We start from the raw sequence: 13,937 nt of genomic DNA, 5'->3' as shown, positions 1-13,937 counted from the left end.
CCTTTCACAATATTTCCATACTTTTAATAGTCATAAATAATATTTATAGCAACTCGTCCATTAAAATAATTTTTGAAAATGGTCTCGCCCTTAACTTTCCATAACGACTTTGGAATTTCCAAACGTACAAGATACGGGCTATAACAATTCTGACCTCTGAAGTTACTTCTCCCCCTGTCTTCAGTAACCAAAACATCGGAGTGTGAAGTTGAAGAAGACGACGCTTGAGATCTTCTTCTCATCTTCATTCAAAACACCACTCTTAGCATATTCCATAGTTACACCATCCTTTGGGAGCGAGAATTAGTCCAAGAAACTCGAAGAGTTTTCCAAGAATGCAGCAAAGTATTAAGAAGCCAAAGTCTGTATTTCTTCATCAAACTTGACACCCATTCCGGACGGTGATCAAAGACACCCTTTGAAAATCATTGATATGATCATAAATAGGGGCCCTCTTTGTATCTAATATTTATCAATTGTTTCGGTAGGAACGACTTATTGCCGATGCTTTGAAGCATAAAGTGTCTCGAGCTTTTCCAAGCTTTTAGCATTTGTCTCATTCACATTATTATTTTGAACATTATCTTCAACCCATTGCCTAATATAGCCACAAACACAGCAAGTGCTCGAATTCCCAATCCTCGTCTTGATAGACTCGGGTTTTTAGAAGCAAGCACGGGTAAATGCAACTTCTTGACAAATAGAAGATCTTTCATCTTGCTTTTCCAAATATGGTAATTACTGCCATTTAAACAAACCATCTTGCTCATATTTGCCTCCAGCATTCAAATAGACGACAACACAACCAAATACGACCACAAGCTCTGATACCACTTTGTTGGGAAGAAACAAGCAATAACCAAATTGCACGACGAGGTAACAGCGGGAAGAAATACCCAAGTCGAAACTTCTCACACTATTTGAACCAAGAGAAGACAATAAACACTAGCACAAATGGAAATTCAAGCAGCAGCTATACCAACAATAAAATAGCAAAGCAAGCAAAAATAAATCGAATGGAAGAGACACCAAATTTACGTGGTAAAAACCCGCCCGAGGTGAAGAGGAAACATCCACGGGACCCTCCACGCCCACAAAAGCTCCACTATAATCAACAAGAGTTACAACAATGTTCTCCAAATGGCTACAACAACAAAGCTAAACACGAAGCAACAATACATAAAAGATAGCACCAAAACTAGCGAAGAAAGGAGAGAAATCACCCCCAAAAATGAGCTACTGTTCGTACTCGAAAATTGGAGCTACAGACCACAAAATTCGATCTCCACAGTTGAAATCAAAGAACCAGATGTTGAGAACCTCCAGTTCAAATTTCAGCACGATGCAACGGTTAACGAATCGGAAACGCAATTTAAAGGGGAGGCTACCTTGTGAAAATTTACGGACGAAAATGCTTTCTCTCTCACGTTTTTCTCTCTATATGGCTGCTATGAATTCACTCTTGTGTTGTCAAAATAAGACCTAAATTGATCCTATATATAGAGGAAATTTTGAGCAAAATTGGCTTGGTCCAAATTGGATTAGGTTTTATTAATCCAATTCCACATAGGAAGGGAAAACCCAAAAACCTAATTGGATTGAGTTTTATTAATCCAATTCCACATAGAAAGGGAAAACCCAAAAACCTAACAACTATTACCATTACATACGTGTCTTAAGATAATGGTAGCCACCTAATGATTTTCTAATAAAGGGAACTTGTAGAAATTAACTTGTCTATGCAGTGATCTTTGGTATTGGAATGACCAAGTAGGAGCTGATAGATTGCCTTGGGAATATTGCCCAAAGTGGTACTTAAAAATTCTTGAAGGCTTTGAACGTACTGAGGAGTGTTGGGTGTGCGAACAAAGTACCACATTGGTAGCTGGAAAGAAAAAGAAGCTACTTATACGGAGTTGGATACTCTTAATGACGTGAGGCCTTTTGAGGAAAACCATGCGGGCTTGGCCCAAAGCGGATAATATCACATCATGTTAAGAGTATTTTTGGACGGTTTAGCCCAACAACTGGTATCAGAGCTAATGGTTTGGCGTGACGAGTATGAAGATAACGGAGGGTGGTATGGGGCCCGGCTCAGTGCCTTTGCCCGTCTACAGGTAAAGGTCATAAACAGGCCGGTTTATGACCTTTACCTGTAGCTTTGAAGACGCATACACAGCCTTTGGGCTTCGGTGACCGTAAATACTCTGACGATATGGGTGGCACACAGACATGTTGAATCTCTGATCCATGGTATGATAATGAGCCATGTGGAACTTAGTTCGAGGGGGAGATTGTTGGGTGTACGAACAAAGTACCACATTGGTAGCTGGAAAGAAAAAGAAGCTACTTATAAGGAGTTGGATACTCTTAATGATGTGAGGCCTTTTGAGGAAAACCGTGCGGACTTGGCCCAAAGCGGACAATATCACATCATGGTAAGAGTATCTTTGGATGGTTTAGCCCAAAAAGGAGTGCCTTATAGCCTATTTGGCCAATCTTCTGGAAAGCCGAGAGTGCTTAGTTTCTTAAAAAGTGCTTGTTTTAGAGAATTGAGGTGTTTGGTCAAAGCTTTTAGGGGGAAAAAAGTGTTTTTTGAGTAGTAGTAGAAGCTGTGTTTCAGAAGCTAAAAAAAAGTAGCTTTCCACAAAAGCACTCTTGGAACCTTGGTCTAACATGAATTCTTGCTCTAATATTGGCAAAAATGTTTTTTTAAATTTACCCAGAAAATAAACTGCTACTCTCTAAAATACTTTTTCAAAAAGCACTTCTCAAAGTAATCAGATTTGGGAAGCTTGGACAAACAAGCTACTGATTTTGGACTGACTTCTCCAGGTCTAAGACTTGACATGTTGTCTAATATTGTTATCTTTTAACAATTATACCCGATGAGTTATGATATTTCGTAGTTTTGATGATGTGACAAACACTCAAAGGATAAGGTTCTTCATCAGGTCCCCTGAGCACTATACGAAACATGACAACTGGTAAAGCTACTGCACAGTTCTAGCAGAACTAGAATATGTTTTAAAAATGAGAAAAGGATTATGCGGAAGTGATGTGTTTTGAAGGATACAGAGGTAGCATAAGATTCCTCGTGTACAGAATAAAAGATAGACGTAGGCGGGAGAAATGATAAGGAAATTCTAAAGGAAGCACCCAAGATAGGCGTAATTAATTAAGTACGAGTATGGAATGAAAGGGGAATATATAGTTATGAATCTAAAGGTGTGGTACGATGACAAGGTGATAAGATAAGGCCACCATTAAAGTAAATTTGAGATGACTTAAGTAAGTTAGAAGTCGGTCGAGCACACAACAAGGGTGAAAGCCTATAAGGTATAAAGGAGTACTACGCATACACGACTTCACCTCGAAAATAGTGGAATCCTTAAAGGACAAAGACGGTAGGCTTGAGGAGCAAATGATGTATTGTAGATCTATTAAAGGAAACAGATGATATAGGTTGGTATAAAGATAATGTTACAAGAGGACTTTGGACACTTACCATCAGGATATAGGTGCTACATAATTGAGATTAGTTAATTATTGATTGGAGTAAGTGGAATGTGGCCTTGGATGAGTTGCTACGCTGGTCGTATTACTCAAGTACAAATTATCATATGAGAGTTTGTACTATATATAGAGAGGTTCTCATCGCTTCGTGATTTTGTTAGGGTTTCGTACGTGGATAATCAAAGTTATAAATTATAAGGGAAAAGAAATGGATATGGTACAGTACCAAGTGGATTGAAAAAAGGGATCGGAGGAATTTGAGATTGGAAATAGGGAAATAAAGCAAAATATAAACGGAAAATGGTATAAGTACACCCTTAAGGGGGGGAAGCGGGTAAGAGAAATGCAAGTATAAGATGGAAACAATTGACGCTGAAATATATTTGATATAGATGCTTAAATTCCAATTGAGATCTCTTGCTGAAACAAGTTAGTAAGATCTGAAAGCCAGCGATAAATGGATAGAAGCCAGAATGGTATTTGAGACAGTGTTGAAAATCATTTGTAAAGGCCTTGAATGATATGCCATTAAAAAGTGGGTGCTTATAAGAAGAAAGAGTACGACAAGACAATGGTAACGAGTAACTTAAGAGATATTATAAAGGATAGCAACGCTATACAGGATTCGAGGCTAAGATGTTGGCAATAGAGTTATTCGCTAATGATATTGCGACTTATAAGTAACAAAGGAGAAGGAATAAAAAATCTCCTATAGTAGGAAGCGAGAAGATCAAGGGTGAATAAAGAAAGGGAAAGGAGTATAACCAGATAGGCTATGAACGAGTTTTTAGTACGGATGAGTTATGTAAAGCATAATGAACCAGGAGAAGGAAAGACTATGACTGAGATTGGGTATAGTTTATATAAGCTATACAAGAATAGTTATGCAAACTACGAATATTTTTATGCTAAGAATGAGACCAAGTGAGTACTTGATAAGGAGAGTAAGGATTTAGTAATAACAATGCGGTTGTGATATTTTGGATACATTAAGAAAAGATGTAAACATGGTTTAAGTTAAGTTACCGAGATAGAATTAATATGCGAGGGCAAATAGGACATGGCCATGGTTGAGTCGAAGGTTCATCCCGATACCGATTGTAAGATAAGAGAAGAGAAGGCAAGGTAAAGCATAAAGATTAGTGAAATAACGCTAAGATATTTCTCGGGCTAATTTGAGCACCTTCGCATATTCTTGTAAAGGTTGCAACATAGTGTGTGATAGAAAAACTAAGAGCAGAATCTGAGTAAAGAGGCAACAGAAGAGTTTGAATTAAAGATAAAGAAATGACACGAGATAATGTGTCTAAAATGTTACAAGTTGGATTAAGGGAAATGGTGAAATGGTTTAAGCGAGACGATCAGAACAAGTTACTGGACGATAGTGAATTTATATGTCAAATCCAAAAATTCTTTCGAGTTATACCGGTGAATGATAGTTAAAGCACGGAAGCGGCTATGTAAAGTTATTATATGAGGGGACTCGGCCTACTGCGATAGCCAACTCTAAGGATTGAGATTAAGAGCTAAGAAGTAGGGTGACACTTAAGTCTTTTAAAGAAGTCGAGAAGTAATACGTGGTGGAGATCCCAGAATATGGATTTCATTACAGGCTTACCTCGCACTCCACAGAAGTATGGTTCTATATGGGTTAATGTAGATAGGATGACAAGATCAGCTCATTTTCTTCCTGTCAGGACTATTTGTTCATTTGAGGACTGTGTGAGGTTATATATCAAGGAAATGGTAAGACTTCATGGGGTTCCCACATCTATTATATCGGACAGAGGAGCTCAGTTTACAGCTAACTTCTGGAGATCATTCCAGAAAGGATTGGGGACACAGGTGAGTCTTAGCACAACATTTCACTCTCAGACTGACGAACAGGCCGAGCGTACTATTTAGACGCTAGGAGATATGTTGTGGGCCTATGTCATTGAATTCAGATGTAGCTGGGACGATCATCCGCCACTTATTGAGTTTGCCTATAATAATAGCTACCATTCTAGCATCCAAATGGCACCGTATGAGGCTCTGTATGACAGGAAGTGCAGGTCACCTATGGGCTGGTTTGATGTTGGAGAGACTAATCTAATCGGCCCGGATATGATTCGACAAGCCATTGATAAGGTAAAACTTATTCGGGAAAGGTTGTTAGCGGCTCGAGTCGACGAAGTCATATACAGATAATCGACGTCGACACTTAGAGTTCCAGATTGGCGACTGGGTATTCTTGAAAGTATCACCCATGAAGGGTGTTATGAGTTTCGGTAGGAAAGGGAAGCTAAGCCTGAGATACATTGGGCCTTATCAGATTGTCGTAGAGTAGACCGGGTTGCCCTACGAATTAGACCTACCGCCCGATTTGGAAGCGGTGCGTCCGATCTTCCGCGTGTCAATGCTTCGCAAATGTATGGGCGATCCTTCCGAGTATTTCCCATAGATGATATCCGGGTGTGAGAGGAGTTATCCTACGAGGGGCAGCCTATAGCTATACTGGATCGTCAGGTGAGAAGGTTGCGTACTAAAGACGTGGCTTTCGTTAAGGTATTGTGGCGGAACAATAACAGGAAGGAGAGGACCTGGGAAGCCGAAGAGGAGATGAAGAATAAGTATCCCTACTTGTTTCCTATGCCTACGGAGTAATCTAAACTCTCAAATTGGTCATATTGATGGATAAAAGGCTGTATGTGATAGTTATAAAAAGGACTCCCAAGTCCCCGTAAGACGGTGAGACTAGTTTAACATTCGAGGACGAATGTTCTAAAGGAGGGGAAGGATGTTATATCCCGTATTTTTAAACATTGGGATATTTTAAAGCTAATCGCGACAAGTCAAGGACAAGACTATTTTGGGATCCGAGGTAGAGACTTTTAACCTCCGATTTTGTTTTAATGCACAAAGTGCTTATAAATTTTATTTGGTATATATATTATTGGAGACTAGGGATTGATTAATTAGGATTAGATTATTAAGCAAGAATTGGTGATTAAGTAAATTGATTAAGATTAATAATCAAAGTGGGCCCCACCCGATAATTTTTTTTAAAAAAAAAAGAGAGAGAGAGAAAAGATGACACATAAGGGGGGCACGTGTAGAGTTTGGGAGGCTCATATATATATATATATATATATATATATATATATATATATATATATCATCAAATGATTCATTAATTCACAATTCACACCTTAGTTAAATCAAGAACAAGAAAAAGAAAGTATTGAAAGGAAAAAAAAAAAGGGAGCTCTCGGCCATGGATGCTTTGGCCGAGCATTGAGAGAGTGAAGGAGAAAATTTAGAGTTCAAGGTGTTATACACCTTCAAGGATTTCAACGTGAATTGATCCTTGGAGTCAAGTTGATCAAGGTAAAGATTTGACCTCTTTTTATACCTATTTTGGAGATAATTTAAGTTTGTATAAATTGGTAATTGTGTGATGAATATAAGGAGTTATAGATGTTGATGTGGAAAATAAATTGAGGCCGTGTAGGGGTTGTTTGTGTATGAAATGGTGAATTGATTTTACTTGGTATTTTGGTTGTTGTTGTTATGGATTTTATGATGAGAATGAAGGGTTTAATGGTTCAAGTTGGAGTTGTAATTGTTTGTGGGCTGTTGTAGAAGCTAATATGATGTTAATATAGTTTCTTGCATTTATATAAATGATGTTGCTAAACGTGTGGTTGTTGGTATGATTTGTGAAATTGGAAGAAAAGAATGTATTGTTGTCATTCTTGTTGAACTTGGAAGCTTATATGTTGTAGTGTATGTTGGTTGGGCTGTTTTGGAGTGTTGTACGGGTACGTCGGAATGTCCTCGAGTCATGTTTGAATAGCCTCGGGTTGATACTTGAATGCATGATTAGAAATGTTGGCATGGTTGTAAGTAGTTGGTTTGGATATAAGCGAAACGTCGTCTAATTATCTAGAAAGGAATTATTGACGTTAGGATACGTTTTGAATCTCTTCGTAGTTTAATCGTAGTTCTTGACGTCTTAATATAGGTTGAAACACTATTGGGCAGCGTATACGTGTTGTGTTGCGAGTAAACACTAAAGGTATATAAAGCCTATCCCTTCTTTCTTTTGGCATGTCCTAGATGTAAGTATGATACGATATGAGCTTCGGGGTAACTATATTCATAAGTTCCGAGCATGTTTATGATTCTTATTCACTTCTTGATGTTAGACTTCTTAATATAGTCGAGCTACGCCTCGAGTTTTTATATGATTGGATAGTAAACGATGCGTAAAAGTTCCTATTCTTGAAAGACTTCATAATAACTAATGACCATAACTTTCATAAGCTGTTTCGTATTAATTTGATACATGTCTATGATCCCTGAGGCTTTATTTCGATATAGTTCGTAATGATATTCAAAGAGTACTGATTATGACTATCGTCCTGATACTCGAGCGTTGGTTAGTCTACTTATCTATTGAGTCTCAAAAGATGATTTATATGCATATGGTTATTCACTACTCTGCTCGTGCATACTGTTATTACATCTTTCACCGAGTCCCTCACTAGAGGGCCGGGTACAGTATATATATGTTATGGTGTTATCTTTGTGTTATGGTGCTATCTTTGTGATACGGAGCTATCTTTGTGATACGGAGTTATCTTTGTGTCTGCCTTGTGATACGGAGTTATCTTTGTGTTCGGAGTATCTTGTGTTATGGCGCCAAAGACGGGGTGGCGACCATGTTCACCGAGTCCTATAATGGGCCGGATATGATATATGATATTAACATGCATGATTTGTGTTTCAAAAGCAAGCATTTTGGTATTCTGGTTATTGTACTCGTTTTCTGTACTTCTTATTTCAGTTATAATCCTGTTTACTGTATTTCATGCTTTATATACTCAGTACATATTTCGTACTGACCCCCTTTCTTCGGGGGGCTGCGTTTCATGCCCGTAGGTACAGACGCTCGTTTTGGTGATCCGCCAGCTTAGGATACCTATTCTGCTATCTTGGAGTACTCTCTTGTTCCGGAGCCTATATTTTTGGTACAGATCCTTTGTGTATATGCATGCTTAGCCAGGGGTACGGTGGGGCCCTGTCCCGTCATATGATACTGTCATTATTCTTAGGTCCGTAGACACATGTGTGGGTACGTATATTCTTTGCTTAGTCGTGTATATGACTTATGTTTTGGGACGTTCCCGTTCGTAGTGGCGACCTCGTCGGCTTGCGTATGTATATATGTTTTGGGATTTGTATGTAGTGGCGGCCTTGTCGGCTTGTGTATGTATACGGTTGGGGGCGTTCCCACATGTTATAATAGCCTTGCCGGCTTATGTGTGATATTATCTATCGAAAGTTGTAACTCCTCGGGGAGACGAGTTGCTATGATACGTCTATATATGCGACGGTTTGAGACGACGTCTTGACTCTTTATATATAAGTTCTTTATTATGCTAGTTGTGGGCTGATTATAGTTAATAGGCGTATATGAGTGTCCAGCTCGGGCACTAGTCACGGCCTACGGGGTTAGGTCGTGACAATGGTCCTCATGTTTTTGTCAAGGATTGTGAGGCTGAAGAAAAAACAGATCCAAAAGAAAAGAAGAAACTCAGTGATGCTGATGAAGGAGCCATACAAAAGGATCTCAAAGTCAAGAAAATCCTTATTTGCAGTCTTGGGTCAGAAGGGTATAATTTTATTGCCTTCTGCAAAACGGCAAAGGAAATCTGGGATGTTCTTAAAAAGGTTTATGAAGAATCTAGCAGAACAAAGCATCCCAGAATTGAGACGCTTACCATAAAGTATAACTTCTTCAAAATGAAGGGAGTCTGCTCATGATATGTACACTAGATTCTCCTCCATCATTGAAGAACTTCTTTCCCTTAATAGAGTCATTGAGGAGCATCTCTTAGTTCGCAAACTGCTGAGGGCTCTGCCAACTTCATGGGAAGTGAAAGCGTGCACTATTCTTGAATCCATGGATCTGGTAGAACTGACACTCGATGAACTGATCAATGACCTCAAGATCTATGAGTTAAGAAAAAGAAATGAAGAAATCAAGAAACAAAGATGGAAGAAGAATAAGAAGGAGAAGAAAGGTGTCAAATTAGAAGAGAAATATATATCTGGACCTGAAAAACGGTGGACTCATTATGACTATGCTGGTCATTCTGAGGATTTGATCAAAGACAAAGGTCAGTCATCACAGAGAAACAGAGAAAATGTTGAAAGTAAACCAAGACGTAAAGGACCTGTTACTAAAATAAAGAAGAGCTTGTTACCTGCATGGAAAAGAAGACATCTAGTTCATCCATTCTATCATTACTTGGGACCCAGGATGATTTGGGTTCTCAAGTTCTGTAAGTAATTGGAGAAATGGTCTGGAGTGAGAAAGGAGCAGTCAAGAATTGGTGAATATGACTGCTCTGAGCGCAAAATTGAAGAAATGGTTAACCTTCTCTCACTCAAGGCATTGAAAAATGGGAGTGTGTCGAGTGATAGCATGAAGAGATTATGCACTCTTTATGTGAACAAAAATCGGCAAGACACTCTCTCATGATTTGAATGTGTGTACCATGTTGAAAGGTTGAATTGCAAGTATACTAAGATAGATCAGCTATGGGGAGCTCAATATGGTTAATCTTATATTGTCAACAGATATATGCTTGGTCCCTATCAATGATAAATGAAAAGGGCACAAATTCTAGAGGATTAGGTTCATATAAGACCAACAGTAAATGACAATAAGTGGTGTGCTAGGATAAGACAAGGGTAATCGTGTGTGCTCTGTCTCAAGAACTCACCACTATCTCTTTGGGAAAAGAAAGACAAGACTCATGAGGATCTGTCAAGACAGTACTGAAGATAAGTGGTATTTTCATTAGGCTTACGCTAAATGAATGTGTGGTTGAGATCCTGTTCCTAAGCATTCACTGTGAGCTGATTAGTATAAAAATGGGGGGGGGGGAGGGGGGGGGGGGGAGCGTCCAAGCTGAATTGTCTAAAGAGATGTGAGTGCAAATCCTCCTATCTCAATAATCGTGAGAAAGACTTGAAAAGAGCTCAACTCTAAGGGTATGAAGAACTCCTCCTTGGACTCCTTAATAAAGTCCTCTGAAAAGAAACGAAGATCATAAAAGCAGAGGAAGACAGGGCATAAGACTGAGATAATAATTCAAGCAGAGGATAGCAAAGGAAAAGGGTAGAGCTAGATGTCCAAATAATACAAAACGACCTGGTCCCGTTAGTTTATAGGACATAAGATTCTCAAGCTATTTGTTCAACTTGATAAGGTTGCTTACCATTCAAACAAGTGTGTTGAACATCAAAAGCTCCTCACAAAGATGAATTGAGAGGAGAGAAAGGAGGGATGCCCAGCTCATGTGCAAAAGTTTTGAACAGGGGATGAAAAATAAGGAGAATTATCTTCTGTGTTTGCAAACTTGTAAACCATCAAAAGGAACCCTACTTCCGTACAATCAAGGATTTGCACAAGAGTTAGGAGGGACGATGTTAAAATCCTTGAAGTGTCAAACAAATTTTTGCTATATCCAAAGGATAGAAACCACTTCTTGTTAGAAAACATCACAAGCCTGTTGAATATGCAATCAACAATGCCTTTTAAATCCTTGAAATGATGCTTGAGGCTACATAAAGTATGTCAGTGATGTTGTATACTCAGTTGGCAATTCCAGGACAACCTAACGTTGGAGACATTACACTCTTCAGAGTTTTTGTCCACGCTATCCTCATAAAGGTCAAGGGATCAGGTCACTATGATTCAGGTTAGTAGTCCTTTCAAGCATTCATACACTTTTTAATTTTGCCTAAATGCCATGTCTTCTTTAGTTCCCACTTCTTTTAAGCCAAGCGTCTCTTTTCTCTGAACCAACCCAGTTGTAAAAGTTTTTGTTTAAACCAATAGAAATCGGCTCCTTCCTCTCATATAAGACTTTCTACACTCCTCTAATGATGCTTGAGGCTACATAAAGTATGTCAGTGATGTTGTATACTCAGTTGGCAATTCCAGGACAACCTAACGTTGGAGACATTACACTCTTCAGAGTTTTTGTCCACGCTATCCTCATAAAGGTCAAGGGATCAGGTCACTATGATTCAGGTTAGTAGTCCTTTCAAGCATTCATATACTTTTTAATTTTGCCTAAATGCCATGTCTTCTTTAGTTCCCACTTCTTTTAAGCCAAACGTCTCTTTTCTCTGAACCGACCCAGTTGTAAAAGTTTTTGTTTAAACCAATAGAAATCGGCTCCTTCCTCTCATATAAGACTTTTTACACTCCTCTTTCCTCTCTCACAAAACTTTTCAAACCCTTACACTTCATCCCTTGGCTCAAAATAGACCATGTCTAACCTTGAGTCCTCTTTTTTCTGTTGGGTAAAATCAACCCTACTCTCTCACCTCCCAAAAGAACCCACTACAGCAGACCCACTATCATTCTCTCTTTCTCAAAAAGATCATATTTCCACCATCCAAAAACCTAATGTGCCTTCACCTAAACTTGTTATTCCTAGTCCCTCTGAAACTCTAGAGAAACAAAAATCAAAAGATTTTATCTCTGAATCTGCAAAACCCACTTTTTCTGACAATCCCAACTTTGACACCAGTGCCAAAACTGTTACTACCTCCCAACTCTTTTGTCTTACAGAAGAAACAGTTCATAATGATGATGGAATAGATGTGTCAAGTCAAAACAAAGGTCTTTGAACTCTATAGGCTAGTAGAGGTCTTGCATGAGAATGAGGAAAGGATTTTAGAAGAACAACCTCAAAAAACAGAAAATTCCAACCCCTTAACCAATATAGAAGAAGTAAAAAGTTCCAAAAATGTCGCTACTGTGATTGGTAGTTGTGAAAAAGGGATGAAGTTGTCTGTAAAAGATGTTATCTTAGATACCGAGGTTGAAATAGGAAGGGGTGTGTCTGGTGATGCAGCAAATAAAAGTGAGATAGTTAAAAAATCTAGTAAAAGTGCGGAAGATGTTGCAGCAAATAAGGATAGTGATACTGCTGAGAAAGAAGTGGTTGAAAGGGAATCTGAAAAAGTAAGCATGGAAACACAAGAGAAACCTAGAGAGATTGAGAAAAAGTTGGCAGAAAATAAAGTGGAACAGAGGAACAATGGTGAAACAGAGTATGTGAATAAGGGACCTGGTCCCGAGAAACATTGTTTGGACATTGTACCCCTGTCCTCTATTTGTGTATCTCTAGAAGAATGCTCATGAAAGGAATCTGCTGCTTCAAAAACATCTGACAAAGGAAACACTACCAAAAGTAAACATATTGCCAAAAAGAAAGTGACATCTCAGCCTAGCAAGAAACCCTTCACTGTCAAACTCAGAACTCAAACACAACCGGACTCCACTTCTAAGTCTGACAAAGAGAAGAGTCCAAAGAGCAGAAGAAGAATTGTGAGGAAGAGACAAAGAAGAGGCGGTGAATGTGGTTAATAACCAAGGAAAGAAAGAAGAAGAGTCTCACCGAGAAAGAAAAAGCTCGAAAAAGAAGGTGACATTAAGAAGTGAGAAAGATACTGTTGAAGTGCACAAGTCATAGAAAATCTCTAAATCCCCTAAGAAAAGGAAGGATGTTAAAATTGAGAAAATAGGTCCATCCAAAAGGGAAAAGGTGGAAGTCAAGAAGGGACCTAGTCCTTGACTACAGGGAATACTCCAGGAAAATAAAGAGATGTGGAGAATCAAGAATCTGAAAGGACAAAAGGTGCTACTTGGAAGAGTTATTGATCCTGAAATAATTGGACATCATGGATTGAATAAAGTGATGGAAATCTTAAAAGCTCAACAACGGGATCATCTACTTGAAGGGCCTGCTCTTGCTTATGAGAAAGAGTTCATAGATTTCTTTGCAAATCTACAGTACACTGCCAACCATACCTTAGTGTCTTTGAGTTGGAGGATTTGATTTCACTTTGGATGAAACGCAGCTGGGCAAGATTCTAGGTGTTCCAACTGAGGGAATGAAAATGTTGGGAAATAACAAAAATACCAAAGCCTCTGATGATTTCAAAAGTTTTATCGTCAAGATTGGAGAGCAAGTGACCACTTACACTCTATATAAGAAGCAAATGAAGCCATAATATCAGCTTCTTTTTGAGTTGGTCAACAAGGTGGTATTGCCTAGAGCTGAGAAAAGGTGTATTGCATCTAAGATGGATCTGTTCCTGATGGAGATCTTGGATAAAGGACACTTAGTTAGTCTACCCTCTATCATGATTGAGCATATGATTAAAGTCATCAATACAAAAGATGGAAAGCATGGTCTACCTTATGGTTTTCTCCTGACAAAAGTTTTGATCACTTCAGAGTTGTTACTGGGAAAGCCACTAAAGGAATAAGGAAACAGATGTTCTCTTTGAGCACACTAGAAGAATGTGGCATTGTGCAAGAGAAAGGGGTAATAGGGAGCACCTCT

The sequence above is a fragment of the Lycium ferocissimum genome, chromosome 10 (genome assembly GCF_029784015.1).
Source record: "Lycium ferocissimum isolate CSIRO_LF1 chromosome 10, AGI_CSIRO_Lferr_CH_V1, whole genome shotgun sequence".
Lineage (NCBI taxonomy): Eukaryota > Viridiplantae > Streptophyta > Magnoliopsida > Solanales > Solanaceae > Lycium > Lycium ferocissimum.
This window is presented reverse-complemented; position numbering follows the sequence as displayed.